The following is a 19123-nucleotide window of genomic DNA, read 5'->3' as shown; positions in this document are numbered from 1 at the left end:
GAGCCCATCTGATCCAGCCCCACCTGCTCAGGCAGGGTCACCCAGAGCCAGTTCCCCAGGATCATGTCCAGACAGCTTTTGAAACCAGCCTGTGCTTTCTATCACAGTAGTACAAATGAGAGCTTCATTATAAAGCATGCAGATTAACTATACCTACATAACAGCTTTTGTTGTAAAAGTTAGCTGTTTGTCAGATCTCCAGCTGTCAAATCATGCAGTGTACTCAGCAAACTCGGGTCCTATTTAAGTGAGGTGGAGTTAGCGCTTCCTTGGGAAAGGAGGTTTCTTTTTCACATTGTGGGACTAGCATTAAATTGCACGCATTGAAAGTTAGATCTGTTAGCTTCCAGCACATCCTTAAGACCTTCCAAAGACAAATCTGTGACTAGACTTCAAATTTCTCACCTTGTGAAAAATAAGGTAGCAAGATGCAAAATTAATTTAAGAAGAGGACTTGAAAGAACAAAAATGGACAAGGTTAAGAGGGAGGAGCAATGTATATATCCATTTTTCCCATAAGTCAACAACAATTTCGCAATATAAAAATAAGTGAGTTTGAGAACAGCATGAGGGAAGAAAGAAACATACAATGTAAAGAAGAGTAAAAAGATCAGTTAGTTTTTCTTAGATAAAAGTAACATTTTGGGTCAACTGCATTCCGCGGGATTAGTCATCTGCCTTGGAAATGTATTTCAAGACAAATACTTCTGCAACAAGGACACACCAAGAAATTTGGTGGTTGTGTTTTAATCATGTGTAAGCTTTGTTGTCATATGAGAGTTCAATATCTGTTTAGTAAGTTATGCCCTTTAAGTAACATTTAACAGTAACAGATTAAGTAATATTTCTGCTTACACTGTTGGACAGTTCAGTTCTGGAGGAAGCAACAACAGCAACAAGAGAGTGCCTTGGCAGCCCCCAGTGACCTGTGAGTGCCTTGGCTCCATCATCTCCTTTGGGCAAGTTTTGCAGCTTCAGCTCTTTCCCATTAGCTCCCTCTGAGCAGAATGAGCACCTACTCACAAGTGTGCAGCCAACAGCTGGGTTGGCAGGAGGGCTCCTCAGAGTCTATAGAAGAGTCAGGAGAACAAAATCCTATAGCTGCCTTCCAGGTCCTGGAGTAAGACCCCAGATGAGTCACTGACCTAGATGGCTTTTCTGGGGAGGTGCAAGAGTAGAGCTCTGTCTTTTACAGAGATTTTCAGCCAATGCATCTTCTCTTGCACTCTTCAGTACCTTTTCTACATCAACTCACATTAATGTGATGGTAGCAAAATTCTCCTTGCTTTTGAAGCAGATGCTGCAGCACATACCAGTCTCAGTGACCATTTTCAAAACTGCCTGATAAATATTTTCATTGGCCCATTCTAGAAGTTAAAAGATTAATGTAATTACTTTACAAAATCTCTTCCCAACAAGCAGAAGTTACAAGTTCTCCCTTTGCATAGTCCATATGTTTAATGTTTCAGAAAAAGGTGTTTAATTGATTGCTGTAGAGTTGCCATGATTCTGGAGAAACAGAAGACCTGGGAAGAGTTTCCAAAGGCACTACGCATCGGTCTCCCACTGGTGCCCCACTCCTCTGCTTCCTGCAGCAAGCCTTCCCTAATCCATCCTTCCTGAGTAACAACACGGTACAGTTCCAACTCCTGAATTCTTTTTAGTTCAAACAAAATTATGCATTAAGAGCTAAAGTACTTTTCACTCAAATCCCATTACAATAGCAGGATGTCTACTGTGCTCAGAGTCTGGGGATCAAGCTGGCACAGCCTGTTCCCTTAGATCACCCCCAAATTCTGCCAAAGTCTAGGAAGCCTCTTACTGACTGCAACAGATTTTCAAGGAAGTTATCATCATGAACGGAGGACCTTCTCTTCTAGAAGCAGAAAAGGAAGTCAAGAAACAAAGCACAATGGAAAGGTAAAGCACAACGCCAGGCATGCAGAAGTTATACAAAAAGTAACCATATTCCAGAAGTCTAGTTGTTTTTACAGCTTAAAGCACATTGCAGCATCAGTGCTGGAGAAATTGAAAGAATGACAGTCAAAAAAACTGAATCCCATTGTAAAATAAAATAATGGAGAAAGAAGCTCTTTCCAGGGAGGCTATGCTCTCATTCACCCTAATAAAACTTTTTGATCACAACTTGCTGTTTTCACTCTCTGCTGTGAGACACCGTCATAGCTAGGTGCCACCAGATTTTCTGGAGAACCCTTTAAAACCCAAGCTCTCATTTGGAATGTAAACAAAGGCTGTTAATATCTGTGCTAAAATTGGACACATTAATAACAGTAATATGAATGTGTGCCATTCTCTAGCCTGGGTCTTCATTCAGTGGTATTAACAAAACCAATAGATCATGTCATATGCCAGAGTATTTAGGGTGAATTAACTTGTCCTTGGTATTTATCCCTAAATCAGTCATATTCGTTTGGATACTTAATGAAATTACCTCATATTCTATATTAATACTTTAAATATGAGCATAATTTAAAGATTTCTAGAGGAAAAAATGTAACACGATTACTTGTTGCTGAAGCAAGATCGCCGTCTTTACTAAACAAAACAACGTATATCAAGATGGTTTTACCTACAAAAATACATTTAATATTACTCTTAAAATATGTGACTTATTTGGCTAAAAGTAAGCTAGATCTTAAAAAATCCAGGTCATGTGGTAGGAAAGAATAATTCAGATAAACTAAGAAGTAGAAGTAACCAGAAAAGAATAAGGAATCTTTCCAAGTCCATTATCTCAGGCACTAATTCACACTCAAAATTAATCAAATTAATTTTAGAAATAATCTTTTATTTCTGAATTTCAAATATCATCAGCAAATTTTCAGTTTAGTTTGTTAGAAGCACTTTAGCCAAATTTGAAAGAAGCATATCTAGAAAGATTATACTTGGTCAAAAATATTTTAATTGTAAAATGTGTGCATTAATGCAGGAAATCAGTTCCTCAGTAGATGCAAATATTTCTATTTTGAGATTTCCATTGGGAAACACAATATACTCTACTTTTTGTAATTTTTAAGTCTGGAAATGCAAACAAGAAAATGTTAGAAAAAAAGACTCCACTGCCTTTGCCAACACTGCACATACAATTCTGATATTTCCATTTTTCAGATGTTCCCTATTTTTAGAAGGGGAATTAAAAAACAGTTATAACAACATGTTAGATGGCGCTAGTCATTGCCTTTTTATGTCAAACACCCCTGCAAGTTTGGACCAGGTTTCCCTAGGTTGTTCTGAAGGTACACAGGTGTATGTCTACCAGCATCAAAGGAAGGCAAATAGCTCGGTAGGAGTAATATTCAGTTCACACAGTAGGGCTAATAAAAATCTACTAGAACTTCAACATTTCTGCATTATTTTGAACTTTATTGACCTGGAGAATATATTCAAAGAATGAGCGATATTTTTCTCACCTGTATTTTGTCCTTAAGTTAAGTATCAGCAAATAAGTTTCCTATAGTGCTTGATGTCCCATATTATCTGTGTGACAAATGTTTACATGTGCAGATTGTTACAAACCTATTCAGCCTTTCTGCTATATTCCACTGAAGATGGTGTTTCCATCAAGCAAGTATTCTGAGAAAGCAATAAGCCAGTATCATATAGCTTCCTTCTAAATTATGTACAAATTACATTTTAAGTATTTTTCCTTGTTCAGAAATAACGTTTAGTGAATTCTTAGAATAAGTGCAATTCATGTATGTGTTTATTTACATAGCCACAGTAGTTAGGGTGTAGCGTTTAAGGAAAGGTAACATTGCAGGGGGACTCCCCCATCTCAGCTCAGCATGGCGTGCTGCTTATTTGACAGGAGGCAAGATAAAATAAAGCATAAAATAGTTGATGTTTAACAGAAACACAGACTAATCTATAAGATTAACTCTTACTAATTATTAATTAATATTTAATATTGTATTAATAATTGTTACATAATTACTAACATTAAATCTAGTCACACAAAGTAGCTAAGTGGAGGTTTTTTAGTTACCTAACTGAACAGATAATAAGCCTAGTCCTTGGCCAGGGGTAAAGTCAACACGTTTCAGCTAATTCCAAGAAGCTGGGCTGATGTTGGCCAGTCCCAGCCCAATATTTGTGGAGTTCTTTGAAATAAACTACAGCCTCAATTTTCCAGTTAGCATGCAGCATATCTACTTGAAATAATTGTTCTATATTTAAATACTTGATTTTATGCTACTCACATGTAAAGGAATTTTCCCATTCATTTGAAAGGTAATAGCTCAGAGTCCAAAACAATTAACAGTTTCATAAAATATGGTGCTATGAGTGTTCATGGTCAATCTCAAAAAGTCCTAAGTTCCTTTTAAAAACATAATGCTTCCAACTGAATATTTCTAGCATTGAAACTTCTTTGCCTTCTGCACAAGAGAACAGACATTTAAATTTACAGTTAATGTGCTTTAGCTATGTTACACCCTGAACAATCCCTCCCTCCTCTTCTATGGATTCAGAGGTTTAATGAAATATTGCAGGGGTGGGGGAGGCAAACAAATAAAGACCACTTAGTGCGGAAGCATAGCAGTCCCCCTAGACAGCTCAGCCTGTGCCCACCACAGGTGACTGGCAGGCTTACTCTTGGAAATGAGAGGTTTCAGCTGAGCAAGTGAAAAAAATGGTTGTGGTGCTGCTCCCTTTCCCCAAGCTGACATATAACCCCAAATCACAATATCAAAAAAGCTTAAGAGATAATTCCATTACACAACCTTTCCGATGGCTTGTCTTGACTTACTGCTAAAGCAGACAGAAAAGTTTACCTTCTGCTTTGCGAGCGGGTAAGTTAGTGTTGCATGGGAGAGGTACACAGGCGGACTGACAGAACAGCAAGGAGGTAACTTGGTGGCTGGTCTTGACTAGAAATAAAGGGGCTGGAAAAAGACTGGATTGCCTCTGTCAATCCATCAAAGGAAATTCTAAATAATTTAGGTACATAGAATTTCTTCATATTGTAAGTATTGCTTGAAAGAAGACAGATTAAGAGACAGATTTAGGTGATAGTCTACAACTGCTCTATGGTCTTCATGTTATCTTATCCTGAGAGTTTGCCACATACCATGGTTTAGCTAGAGAGGTCCAAATCACAGAATCCCAGACTAGTCAGGGTTGGAAGGGACACAGGTGTCTGGAGACCACCCAGTCCAGCCCCTGCTAGGGCTGCACAGAGCTGCATCCAGGCAAGTTTGAATGTCTCCAGAGAAGGAGCCTCCACAGCCTTTCTGGCAGCCTGTTCAGTGCTCTGGCACCCTCAAGGGAAAGAAGTTCTTCCTCACGTTCCAGTGGAACTTCTTGTGTTGCAGTTTGTGGCCATTGCCCCTTGTCCTGTTGCTGGACACCACTTGAAAAAGCCTGGCCCTGTCCTCCTGACACCTGCCCCTCAGGTATTTGTAGGCATTGATGGGATCCCCTCAGCCTCCTCTTCTCCAGGCTGAACAGCCCCAGCTCCCTCAGCCCTTCCCTCTCAGGAAGATGCTCCAACCCCTCATCACCTTCACAGCCTTCGCTGGACCCTCACCAGTGGTTCCCTCTCTCCTGAACTGGGGCACCCAGCACTGGACCCAGCCCTCCAGATGTGCCTCACCAGGGCAGAGCAGAGGGGCAGCATCCCCTCCCTCGACCTGCTGGCCATGCTCCTCCTTACACCCCGCAGGGTCCCACTGGCCCCCTGGCCACCAGGTCACGCTGCTGGCCCAGGGGCAACGTGCTGCCCCCCCCCAGCACTGCCAGGCCCTTCCCCGCAGAGCTGCCCCCCAGCAGGCCAGCCCAGCCCGTGCTGGTGCGTGGGGCTGGCCCTGCCCAGGGGCAGGACCCGACACCGACCGTGGTTGGACTCCATGGGGCTCCTCTGCCGACCCCCCAGCCTGCTGGGCCACCAGCCGCTCCTCGGTTCGGTACCACCAGCAAACGTGCCAGGGGCCGGTCTGCACCTCAGCCTGATCGCCGGTAAGCTGCACGGGCTGGACCAGCACGGACCCTGGGGAACGCCACCAGCCACGGGCCTCCGGCCAGGCTCTGCGCCGCTGATCGCAGCCCTCTGAGCTCCACCGTTCAGCCAGCTGTCAAACCACCTCACTGTCCGCTCATCTGACCCGCCCTTCCTGAGCTTACTGGGGAGGGTGTTGTGGGAGACAATGCCAAAAGCCTTGCTGAGGTCAAGGTAGACAACAACCCCCACTGCTCTCCCCTCGCCTACCCAGCCAGTCATTCCATCACAGAAAGCTGTCAGGTTGGCCAGGCATGATTTCAGTTCAATTGGAGTTAAGATGTAAAACAAGTCTCAGAATACACCCATATCAATTAGTTGCAAGGGCTCACCTCTCACCATGTCTGTTACAGGGCACAGGTTCTCCCCCTTGCCTTGGCTACGTTGGGCTGCCAGTTGTTGCAGTCAGAGCCCAACTCAGTCAGCCTTACACAGGACACCCACTGTTGCAGCACAAGCAACCTATCAGGCTGCAACAAGGCTTTACCATCAGTCAGATTCTACTGTCCATGCTGTTTGTCCTTCCTCCAGAGGTCAGACCACACCACTTCCCCCATCCAACCCTTCTCCCACACTCCTCAGGGCTATTTAACTACTTAGCAGGAACAAGCTACAGCTGCACATCATCCATGTCCATCAACCCACTGCCTTGGAGGCAAGGCCACAGCTGCATGTTATCAGTGCTCATCAACCCACTGCCTTCACTCCTCTACAGATTTCCCCTTGGTGAATCCATGTTTACTGTTCCTGATGACCTTCTTATCCTCCACATATTTTGAGATGACCTCCAGGATGAGCTGTTCCATCACCTTGCCAGGGAGGGAGGTGAGGCTGACCAACCTGTAGTTTACTGGGTCCCCCTTCTTGTCCTTTTTGAAGACTGGGGTGACACTGGCTTTCCTCCAGTCCTGAGGCACCTCTCCTCTCCGGCACAGCCTTTCAGAGATGATGGGAGTGGGTTAGCAATAACACCTGCCAGCTCCCTTAGCACCTGGGGGTGCATCCCATCGGGCCCATGGATTTGTGGGTGTCAGGTTTGCTTAAGCCTTGCCCCCTTTGCTTATTTCCTGCTCGTGGGGGTCTTGAGCTTGGAGGAAGTAATGCTTCAGCATCAGCCAGCTCTCTTAGGCCCCCTACCTTATAGAGCCCTAACCCATGAGATTCCTCTGAGTAGGTCCTTGAAGAGGCCAAGTTAACTCTCCTGAAGTCCAGGGTTGCAATCCTACTTATTGCCCTGCTTCTTCCATGCAGCATCCTGAACGCCACCATCTCACAGTCCCTGCAGCCAAGGCTGCCCCCAACCAGTCCTGTATTTGTGAGTATAAGGTCTAAGAGCACACACCTCACCTCGCCTCGCTGGAATCTCAGAAAAATTGTAAAGGTCACAGGCGGCAGCAGCAGATTCATGGCCAATAAAAAAACATTCAAGAAAGGTGAAAAAAATGTGAGATTGTTGTGAAGTTGGGCTTATTTCAGCTGAGCAAATCCAATTGGATTCAATGCCAGCAAAGGAGAAGCAGTGTAGTGATGATTAGAAAGAACATTTCCTCAAAGCACAGCACCCAGGGCTGACTGTGGGGACTCTAGTTCTGATCATGTTTTCAATACCAGGAATGTGTTTGAAGCAGCTGATATGAAAGCCCTCCAGACTTATAATTTGTTCAGCTTCCTCACAGATCTCTGGAGTTCTCATCCTACCTGGATGCTTAGGAACTTCTCCTTGAAGAAGCAACGTTTCACATCTAGCTAGCAGACTCCGGATTTATTTCTAAGCTTGATCCAGCTATCAAAGTCCTGTTTGCTAGCAGGTACAAACCAGTCCCAAAGTGGTTGGTACAGTTGCTTGAACAACCATCAGTGAGATAATTAGTGCCAGGGAACTTCATGTTGAGGATTGTCTGGGCTAAAGGACTGGTCTTCCTGATTCCCCATCAGAAGAAGGGGTATCAATATCCTAGATGATAAAAAGCCTAGAGCAGCATGAGATGTACTTAAAGCAGGAGGGTTTGAGCTCCACCATGAGTTATGACAGCTGGCCCAAAGGTGCTTGCCTCCCTCCATCAGCAGGCTCAGCGTTTAATTTCTTCTGTGTAAAACATGGAGATAGTCTCCATGGAGAGAGACTTTCTTTTTGTCACTCAGATGCCTGTGTTACCGGCTCCTGGACGGGCCGATCCAGGTCAGCTAGAGACCCTCAGGTGGGTGCTCTGCAGCGTGGCCTGGGTTGCAGTGGAAGGGCTTGCCATCCCCTGGGGGCAGAGGGCTCCCAGGGCACCAGATTCAAATCCCCTGTAATTCCAGCCAGCTAAAACAAACGGAGGATTTATTTGCAAGATCTAAGAAAGGCAACACAGGCAAAGTCTTGCAGGTGCCATAACTAAAGAAAAACACGCTTTATCTGCCTCCACTCAGAAGAAATCTGAAAGGTCTCTCTTTTTCTCCTTCTCACCAGCTGACAACACTGGGGACCAGCCTCTTACCTAACCCACATGGTCCGTGACTGAGCCCTCTTGCGTTTCCCCTCCTCCACCGGCAGAACAGACTATTTTTATACCCATGGGGTGGGTCCACTCACATTCTCTTCCTCCTCCCAGAGATTACTGAGGTATGATAAAGTTTGGGAGGTAATTCTAATGCTTTTTGCACTTTTCCCTTCATAACTGACAGCTTTCACCTCTCTGGAAATGCTCACATCCCTTTGGCACAGTCAAAAGTGTTTAAAAGCTTTCTGGGCAGGCTGTGTAGCCAGTCAGCAGTTTCCCTTAGTTTCCCTAAGCTAAAAGCAAATCACTAACCCTTTGAGAAGACAATGTCCTTTTGCTCTGCGTGGGACTCAGTGAAGTTCACTGGGGGAAGCTTGTTTATCCACCAAACCACGTACGTAACATACAATATATAATTTGGTAAGCCCACTCTACATAACTGCAGGCAGGGAGGGCAGCCCTGTAGCCCTTTTCCCCGAGCAGGACCATGGCAAAACAACACAGGTCAAGGAGAGCATGGTCTGGAGCAGTGTCTCCAAGTCTTTCCTGCTCACTTCAGTTTTCCCACTTCCTAAGTCTCGTGCTGGACCCCTGCTGCTGCTCTGTTGTATGCACACAGGCACTCGGGCTTTTAACACTCTCCGACCCGCCAGCCCCCCTGCATCCCCTTTGCCGGGCTGGACTCTGGCAGCAGCCACTGCCTACGCAGGCTCTGTCCTGCTCATCACTTCAGGTGCTGACCTGCCTGCCTGTTGGGTAAGAAGGGTCCGAGGGCCTGCAAAGGCTGATTGCTCATCCTGCCTTTTGTGTTGACTCATCACAAGGCATTTCAATCAGCTATTTCTGCCCGTGTCCTGAAAATGAGGCACATCTCTTCAGGGTGGGATTTCAAACCTTGGGCTGAGCAGACTCCCACAAAACCCACAGAAAGCACTGGACTCCTCAAAAGAGGCCCAGATGCCATTATTGTCCCTGAGCAGGGGACTCTGTACAGCTCCCCAGTAGGCCTGGCTTTGATTCACAGAAGGCTGTTCTGTTGGTCAACAGAACCACTGTGCCCAGCGTGGTCTCTCTTACACACTTTGAAATGCCACAATTTTTCCCTCAGCCACCCACCTCCCATCACCACCTTTGTGTCTGGGCTTCCACACAAGCCTGAAGCGTGCCGTGTAGATTAACTCCAGACACAGTTGTAAAAGACGCGGCTGCATATAATACAGGGTTCATGTAACAGCTCTGGCCAGGAGTTGAATAATGCTCAATAGGTTCTGTCCCGCAGCGGGCCACTAGACTGCCCATGAAAGCGCCAGGGCCACCTGCTCTGCGGTCACCTGGCAAGCTCGGGTTTGTGGTGTGTTAAGTGCTGCCACAGTGGGACCAACCCGCCCCTCATTATTTAGGGCAAAGCTCAAAAATCCTTTTATTTGAATAAATGCTAAAAAAATTCTACAGAGGACTGCAGAAGACATGAATCTAGATAACCATAACCATTTCTAGAGGACGAGAAGTGGCAGTCCCTAATTCCAGATCGTCTCCCATGAAGGGTAACACAAGGGCTACCCTTGCAGGATTGCCGACTGGCTCATTGGTCAGGGGGTCGTGAGCAGCAGCCAGCTCCTCACCTTCAAAACAGGAGGAAGCTTAAATGCTGGAGGAAGAAACAGGAATGGCAAAGCTCTCTTCATTTTTGTTCCTGTTGATTCCGCACCTCCTGTGTTCGTACATACATTTCGTAAGGAAATGGCTTTCTTCATGTATACCTTAGCCTTAAAGCCAAAGAGTAATTTTGGAGAGTGAGCAGGAGTTACAGAGCTCAGTCCTTCCGTGATGCCTGTGCTTGTGTCTGTGTCTGTGACACCCGGCTGCCGATGTGCCTCCTGCAGGCACCCAGCCCGTGGAAGGGTGCTCCTCGCCTTAGCTGTGCGGGGAGCTGGGGGAGAGGGCTCTGGGGGAAGCTCTCACCCACCCGCACCAGGGGGTCCTGGCTGCAGCTGACCAGGGGAAAATGAGCAAATTTTCAGAGGCTGCTTGTTATTTGTGACAGACTCGCATTGTTGGGCTAAGTATCTGAAGTTCTTCAAAGTGGAAGATGCCAAATATATGAATACAAGACAGTGTTTTCAGGTTACTTGGTCTTCTAACACAATTAGCTCAATATGCACAATGCCATTACAGATCTAAAATCTTTCTTACGCTGTCAGCTGGGTCGTGAAGCCAGCAGGCTGCCCATAGCTGTAAACGGGGTTGGTTTTCCATCTTTGTCCCTGCTAGCATGAGCCAGTGCAGGGATCAGTCCAGCATAAACACAAGTCCAGTCAGGCACGTGTTTGACGTTTAATTGGCTTTAAGCCTGCACAGAGCTGAGCACCCCTGGCAGCAATAGCAGCAGTACTGTTCTGACCAGTGGGGCTCTTGGGCTGTTTTCTCATCAGGATTAATTTTTTTACTCCAGCCAAGTGTTTCTCCTGACTTCACTGCTCTTGACCATTAAAAAAAAAAAAAAAAAAAAAAAAAAGTACTGTGTATGAAGATTGAGAAACTGATCTTTAAATATTTTAATTACTTAGAAGCCGTACTTACAAAGGCCCAGACCTTTTAAAGAGAAATAGAAAATGGCTTTTCTGTTCAGCTTTGTAAGCACTCTTGCAACTTGCCTGTCTCCCTTTCCAACATCCTTTAGTAAACAAAGATCCCAGTGGATCCTGACAAGGATTGCCCACATTTTATCATGCTGGCATAACTATTCGCTGTCTTGTGGAATAAGATTGGTATCACAGTCAGCTAGGAAAGGGTGCAGAAAAATAAGTTGTTTTCTAGGTAACACAGATGAATCCACTGACTTAGAAGCATCGCTGATCATCTGCTGAGCCAAGAGCAGCTTTTACTTTTGCCCTGCTAGTCAGGTATTTTGTATCTTGATGTAAATAAATGGATCAACACTTTTTGTCCTGTCTTGAATTAGCATTTTAGAGTACTACTAATAATCAATGCCAAAGTGCATACACTCAACACATACTTAATTATATACATACATATGTACATCTCCATATAGTAGGGGATTTTGCATGGAGCTGCAGTGTGACACTGGAGACCTGCTGGCAGAGTCTCTACCTCAAAGTCAAATGGAAAATAACATTCTGGTGGAGTTTGTTACAGCTTATCTGACTAAGCTGTCTTTAGCTCAGCCACTTCATGCTCTATCAGAAGCCCCTCAATTGCAAGGCCTTACCCTTGCATAGAATTTCACTCATGTGGGCATTGCAGCACTCTCCAAACTATCAAGCTACAGCAAGGTCTTTTACCATCTCATACCAACATACTCTTCATGCCAGTCCCTCTGCTGCCTTCTCCTAGTCTCTCCTCATCCAGGGTACACTCTCCTCTTCTCTCTGCTTCTTCCTCCCCTCTCTTCCTTGGCTGCTCTCTCTTTCTTGGCTGCACAACGTCTTACCAGAACCAGCCACAGCTGCACCTTGTCTATATCAGCCAACCCACCACCCCTGAAGCCAGACCACAGTTGTATATTATCAATGCTAATTAACCCAGCTTCATTCCTCTACATGCAGGTATCTTCTAGGACAGCAAAACAAGCTGTGCAAGCAGCCCGTGAGTTTCCTGGACTCCGCTCGTGACAATTTCTGGATGCAAATGCTAGGTAGGCTGGCCAGGTATGGTGCTACTGGACCCACTTCTCAGAAACAGGGAGGAAGCGATGGCAGACATGGCTGTAGGGAGCCCTGGGGGTTGCTGTGACCACCAGGTGATCAAGGTGAGCAGCTGGAGAAAGGCTGGGAAGGTGAGCAGCAGAGCTGGGGCAGTGGACCTTGGCTTACTTGGGATAGGAAAGTCATCACAGCTAGGGCAAGCACATCTCTTGCCGCTGCGCTGACACATCTCTTGCCGCAGCAACAGGTCCCACAGGGGCCTGAGCACGACCTTCCCTCGGCCAGGGGCCTGGAACAGCCTCTCTGGGTTAAACAGATCTTCACCTTGTTACCCAGTGCCGCAGCAACGAGCGTGGACGAGGCAATCTGTACCAACCCAACGTGAACCCCCTCTGAGCTGCAGCTACTGCAAGAACCTGAAAAAGTTCTCACACAGACTGCATGGCAGGAACAAAAGCAGTGGTTTGAAGTGTGTTCTGCTTTCTCTCTTCTAGTATACAGCCATATACCATCAACGCTTCCCTAATGTCTGGCTTACCTTCAAACTGCTGACCCGTCTGGGGAGGGAAAAGCAAAACAGATACTGTCAAAGCCAGTAATCTGTAGAGATAAAGTAAGGTGGGAATGTAGCCTCAAAAACAAAAAGGGGGGAAAACCAGTAACATGAAGCAAGCATGAAACCACACTATTTGCACACTATCAAACAAAACTTTGTTGCAGCCAAGAATCACCCAGGAGGTGGCACACATTTGGGTATTAAAACTCCTAGGACCTGGAGAGCAGAAAAAGGAACACAATGGCACCAGGCACAGTGGTGTTTCACAGACTTGCGCTGTTCCGCGCCTGCTCATCTCATCTCGCTTCACTGCAGTTGCAGCATCCCATCCCACTTCTAAACCTACTGAAAATTTCCTCAGAAAGATAAAAACCCAAAAGCAATGGCATAGTCCATCAGCCTGAAAGGCAAACCATGCGGGGATCAGCAGAAGCAAGTCTGACTGTTTTCCCTTGCAAACTGTGGTTTGTTTATCATGGCAAGTGTCCTATGAATCTGCCGGCAAACAGCCTCTCGACATAGATAAAAAGTAAGAATTTGATAAGGAATGCACTCAGAATAATGATTTTTAAAGATTTCCAAGCCACAGATGTTACCATGAGAAGGAAGCGGTTCCCAGGAGTCGTGCATGGAGGGGTAACGGCAGCCTGAGTGTCCGGGGCTGCACAAGCCATCAGCGTGCCTTTCTGTTCCGACAGCGGCGTCGGCTCCCGCTGGCAGCTGCTGCCCTGACACAAGTAGAAATGCACAAAACGTCAAACTCTTAACCAAAGCAGCCGGGAGTACCAGTGAGGAAGTAAATGTCGGGCATCTGAATCGGAGTGACGCACAGAGAGCACCTGGCTGGTTTCTGTTAGCCTGTGACCACAGGAGCGTGCCGAGTTTGTCCCAGCCCACTCCCTCCCAGGGTTTTCTGCCATTCTTTGCTACAAACTGCCAAAAATACAAGTACATATTTTTTTAGAAAAGTCTAATTTGCAAAGTGGAAACTTTGGAAACAGAGAAGAGTTTGGGAGAGGAAAGACTGAAAGGCATTTCCCCTTTTGCTATGCATTTCAGCAGTGACAAGAAGAAAAATGTTTGAACTGCCTTTCCATTGACCAAATCTGCAGTTTTGCTCCTTGTCAGCTGCAGGAATCCTGTTCTTCAACAAAGACTCCTTGAAGTAACTACGCTGCCAGCTTCAGGTTTGCAGCAGCACTATGGCAGCAGGACACAGCAGCACCACCACCCCCCTTGCCTCCTTCCCCTCGCAGGGGTGGGCTCTGCCGCCAGCTGGGGTCCCCGCTGCCCCCAGGAAAGGGGACCCTCAGCGTAGCTATAGTTCCCAGGCAGGGCTGAGATCCGAGCACATGGAAGGGGAATAACTGCATCCAGCCCGGGGAACACTCCTGTGCATTTTCTGCAGGCCACGGTACTTTCCTGCTTCCACCTCAAATCCTTTTGTAGCGGAACCGTGTCCTGGGCAATGTCTCTCTCTTCTGGGGCAGAGCTCATTGCATTTGGAGGGTAGATGGAAAGGGCTCCTGTTTGTGCCGTAAGCCTCCCCAGCACACTACCGGGGCGTTGTGCTCGGTTGTGGGTGTTTGGGGCCCAATACCCACTTGCTGGGAAGCTGCAAGTCCCGCTCGGCAGCTGCAGTGATGGCTGCCGGGAGGGCAGCAGGGCTGCGAGGGGCAGAAAGCCCACGTGTTTGGGGCTTGCAGGTGGCAGCATGCAGGTGCATGGTGCAGCGTCATGCAGCCTGGCACAACTGTGTTTGCGTATCTGCACCATTTGCTTTCACACCCTGGTTCTCATCAAGCTTCTTCCATGGTGTCCGAGGTCCTGCCTGGTGGCAGAGATGGCACGGCATGAGCAGCAATGGACAATCTGGCTCTCATGCCTCCTAATGAAGAGAAGGTATCTGAGCATGTCACTGCTTACTGTTTTGCTTTTGAATATTTAAGGAGGTGCACACTCCATAGACTATAATAACTATGTGAGATCTACCAAGCAAAGCCCGCGGTGCTAGCGACCGGCATCCCACCCTGTGTATCACCTCTTCAGATCTGCTGTGCTGCCCAGGGCAAGAAAACATGCAAAGTAAGCCTTTTGGTGGCTCTTTCACTATATATGAACTGTGACAAGTTAGATAAAGAACATAGTTGTTATTTTGAGAGAGTTCAGCTTCCTCCCCAGAAAAACTGGCCACCGACGCATCTCTGGAGTCTCGTAACTGACAACCTCCCTCTGTGCTGTGTGGGTAATCATTAAAGCCTGGCTTGATCGTTGCTCAGGAAAGATGACCTACTCTCCAGCCAAACACTCAGGCAAGGCATACTGACTGTGTGAGCAGCGTTCGCTCTGCGAATGGAGCTGCCTCACCTTCAACAGACTTTTCTCATTGATTTTTTTGTCTGTTTAAAAGCATCGGGCTAGGACAAAATGTCAGGCACTTCCTTTGGTGCTCGGTTCAACATTTAGGAAGGTGCAAGGTTTCTCTGGCAGAGCTGATCCTTTCTTTTCAATTGGCCTGTCAAATGACAGAGACCCAATTGTCTTTCCATGCCATAGAATTGGTTCTGGATAGGTGTTTTACCACTTTAGTTGCAGGTATTTTCTAGACATAAGCTTGTAGTAGATGGGGATTTTTGTTATCTGTCCACGTGTTCCCTGGAGTTCAGGAGTTGCTCGAGAATTGGGTTAAGTGCTTCTGAATGGTAGCTTGTTTTCTTTTTTTGCTTTTTTTTTAATTGCCTGCTTCCTCTTTGGGAATATGCTGTAGAAAAGCTGCCTGTCTTTAGCAAGTCTTGGCCTCTCATTTAGCAGGTACTTAAACCTAGGCTTAACATTAAGATGATAATTTATTTCAGTGTTACTACTTATTGATGGTATAGGGCATGGAGCATCCCTCGTAGAAGGCGGGGCTGAGATCTTGGAGGGCTCAGCCTGGAGAAGAGAGGGCTCAGGGGGACTTCAGCAGTGTGTGAAGATACCTGGCAGGAGGCACAGGGAGGGCAGAGCCCAGCTCTCCTCAGTGCTGTCATGGGACAGAAAAGGCAACAGGCACAAACTAAAACACAGGAAATTTTGCCTGAAACAAAAGAAGGCACTTTCCTGCTGTGGGGGTGGTTGAACACCGGAGCAATTGCCGAGAGAGATTTCAGAGCTTTCTCTTCGGAGCTGTTTGAAACCCGGCTGGGGCGGCGCTGGGCAGCCTGCCACGGTGACCCTGCTCTGAGCAGGAGGGTTGGGTTAGATGGGCCACGGAAGTCCCTTCCCACCTCCACTGTTCTGCGATTTTGCGGTTGCCATCGCGGCTTGCTGTCAGGCCAGCAGAGAACCCAAGTGCCATTGCACTGGGCTCTCTCTTTTCAGGAGCCACCCCGTGTTCCCAGGGGACTTTCTGGTCTGATCGCAGCCAAGGATGCATTAAGCTGCCTGGAGTCCAGCAGCAGCTCCTCCCTCGCCGTTTGTTTGAAGCCTCTCCTCACAACCAGGTGATGATTAGTTGGCAAAGTCAATGAAGTCAGTAAGGTCTTGTGATCCACAGCTGCGGACCACTGCAAATTCCCGAACCACAGTTATCCACTGAAGAAGGAAAGAGTGGAAACAGAGAAGCCTCCTTCTCCTGAGGCACACACCAGCAGAAACAGTCACAGACTCCTTGGTCTAGCACCTGAGTCAAGCACCCAGCACCCTTGAAACCCTCACACCAAAGAGAGTAAGGACTGACTTCAGGCATTAGTGTGGGAGCCAGGTACGGGCACACCTGCGCTGCTGCATGTGGAAAGCCACTGAGCACCACCAATAACCAAAGGTTTATAAACCTTGCAATTATAGATGGTTCAATGAAAGGCTACAAATGTTGCTTGAACCTACAGAATAAAACAATCATCACCTGAAACGATGCCGGGATGTCCCAGGTAATTTGCTGAAATCCGTGGCAGCCCATGGCTGCGGGCCGCAGCACTCGCTCCTTTACCAGCCACCACAGGTCTCCACGCCTGCTGTAGCACTGCCACTTCGCTCCACCCATGCCCATGGCTGTGCTTCCTCTCTCTTGCTTTCTTTACCTGCTCCTTGGAGCCAGAGAGAGAGTAATTAACCAAAATTAATGGTGTTCTCCATTACAGTTTGGTTTCCAGCAAGTTTGAGCAAAGCCCACCAGGTAAGGACTACCTGAAGAACATACTACAAAAAAAGTCAGAATTAATTACCACACTAGACAAACATTTCTGCCCTTTTATTCGTACAGAGTGAAGCGTGATGCTTTGTTGGCTTGGTGTTTACGAGGATGACCAGTCTTTCACCGTAGTAGATTTTAAAGTACAAATGAGTGCAGTGCAGCAATGTGCTATCAGCAGTGGCTGAATGCAAGAAAAAACGTGCACGCCACCCAGTAACTCTCCAGTTAATGAAGACTTCCTTCTGGTTTGATAGGGCACATTCTATAGAGCTTTGAAATCTTTAAAACTAAAGCTTTTTGTCTTCACTTACCCTCTTGCAGAGTTAGGTATAGGACAAAATGGCAACACATTGGGCAATGTACTAATTTATTTCTCTTTGGTGAGCTTTTACTCTACATTTCTTGGCTTTACATATGCAAGCAAGGCTTAAGGGTACATTGGCTTTCATGACAAATAACTAATTCCTTGGACAGAAAATGGGATTTTGGCGAGATGTGTGTCGTGGTTTTCTAATTTCCCTGGCATGATGCTGGTTTCGTCAGTGGCTTTTCTGACTCACATGAGTAAGGAGAGTGTCACCCTCCTTGAGTTGTGTGCTTTGGAGAGAGTTGGTAGACTTCTCACTGTCAGCTTGCCTGCTGGAGACATTCTCCTGGAGAGACAATTCTGTTTTGGAAATGCATAAACACTTTCATGGCAAGGTCTCACAGGGGCCAGAGAAATCAAACTGACTGGCTAAAATGAAGCAGAGGAACTGCATGCCCTCACTGCCCCTTCAAGATTGCACCTTAGAGGACCAGGTCTTCAGGAAAATAACCAGATTGGAGGTGTAACTCAGGTATTCCTCTACTTTCAGTCTGAAACTTAGATCTGAATGGTACACTGGCAGGGTCCCTGAGGGTTTGGGAAGGTTTGGATTGACCATTATAGAAAGCAATGAAAGCTCTTTTTTTAAAAAAAAACTGTCATTGACTAATCACATTGATTCAAACACAAGTGCGTAGCACATGCTCACAGGGGTGCCAATTGCTTAAATTCAGCTGCATGTCTAGTCCTGCCGAAGTTCCATAGCCGTTAGTCCCACCGGCGTATCCCTAACCAGGAATAACAGCCGAACACAGGACTGCACCACACGGCTGCCATTACAGGTAGGGGACTGGGGACCAGGAGTCCCTTCCCCACCTGTGCTTGCACAACCCATATAAACCAAATCAAGGGACTCTGCAAGCGCTTATAGTCTGTATTGCTCGGAGTGTTACATTCATTTATCGTCTTTTATGGCTATGAAAGCCTTGAGGTTACTGTTAGGCTGGCAGCCTGGCAGGGGAAGGTTCCCAGGGAAGGCAGCGGATGCTGAGCACCGGTCCCAGGGGGTAGGGCTGCAGCTGCTCCCCCCACCACTCTGGGCCATCCTCCAGATACCCCTGGGCTGCTGCTTCCCTCCAGTCTGTCCCGCCTAGTCACTTTTTCAGACTTCCATCTCTCCTAAATCCGGTTGCTTTTGCTTCGTTTTCCTCACGGTCAGGTTGAGATAGGGCTGTCCCACCGCTGCGCACCCCAGCCAGAGCCCGGTTTCTCTGCCATCAGCTGCTGCAAGCAGTGAAGGTGAACTGCCCTCATGTGCTTAATGGGGGGTAAAGGTATTGGGGCTGACGGCGAGAATGGGTTTGGTTGTTTTCAGATGAAATCTAACCCCTGAAGTGCAAGCCCAGTCTATAGCTGCCCCAACTGAACCAGAGGCAGAGGTAATAACCTTTGTTCTCTGTTCTTTCAAGAACCAAACATGGAGTAGTTCGGGTGTCGAGGGTTTTTTCCTCCTTTTAACCTTTGAGTCAGGACTGTCGACATTTTATACAGCAGAAACTAAAGGTGCAGACATTAGTATTCTGTGGATTCACTTAGCAAGTACAAATTAACAGGTTCCTGTCATTCATTCAAAAAGTAAAAGAGCTTTGTTGCCAAGTTGCAGCAAGTTCATGGCTGGCTGTGACAGTGATACTGCACGGAAACAGCTTCTGACGTGGTAAATACCTTCACTCACAGGAAAACAAACTAAAGCATCTACTTCAAAGTGTGTCCATCCCGTGGAATTCAGGAAGAACTCATGGAAAGCCTGAACAGGCACGCTGAAATTTGTGGGATTATTCACCTACCTCAAGCTGGGCAAGTACCAACATGAGCTATAGCTTCAACACGTATCCTGGTAAAAGTGATGCGTACGTTTATAAGGT

Source organism: Falco rusticolus, chromosome 3, assembly GCF_015220075.1.
Source record: "Falco rusticolus isolate bFalRus1 chromosome 3, bFalRus1.pri, whole genome shotgun sequence".
NCBI lineage: Eukaryota > Metazoa > Chordata > Aves > Falconiformes > Falconidae > Falco > Falco rusticolus.
This window is presented reverse-complemented; position numbering follows the sequence as displayed.